Raw genomic sequence first — 288 nt, 5'->3', positions numbered from 1 at the left:
ATCTCCTGGTCTAGGCTGGAGACCTGATGCCGGGTTTGACCAGCCCCTGCCCCGTTCTCTGGTGGGGAAAACCTGTCCTCACTTGCCTACCCACCCCTGGCCCCCCAAAATCCCCTCCTGGAGGACATGCCCCCCGGCCCTGCTCATCTCCCGCACCCCCTGGCGGGGATGAGCTGCTCCCCAGGGTAGCCCTGGGCCGCTGGGAGCTGGGCGCTCACCCACGTATTCACACAGCCAGCCGAGCAGCGGCGGACACCCGGGGACGCGCAGGACACCAGTCTGCGGCCG

General features: G+C 68.8%; 1 protein-coding gene across 1 annotated transcript in view; it reads left to right on the top strand.

Annotated features, from left to right (window-relative positions):
- PAM16 (presequence translocase-associated motor 16 homolog (S. cerevisiae)) overlaps positions 1-288 on the top strand; it is a 9,209-nt gene that overhangs the window by 7,015 nt on the left and 1,906 nt on the right. The gene's annotated exons all lie outside the window — the stretch shown is intronic.

This window comes from Bison bison, unplaced genomic scaffold (assembly GCF_000754665.1).
Source record: "Bison bison bison isolate TAMUID 2011002044 unplaced genomic scaffold, Bison_UMD1.0 scf7180017864144, whole genome shotgun sequence".
Classification (NCBI taxonomy): Eukaryota; Metazoa; Chordata; class Mammalia; order Artiodactyla; family Bovidae; genus Bison; species Bison bison.
Note: the sequence above shows the minus strand (reverse complement) of the source record. Positions and strands in the feature narration are given on the sequence as shown.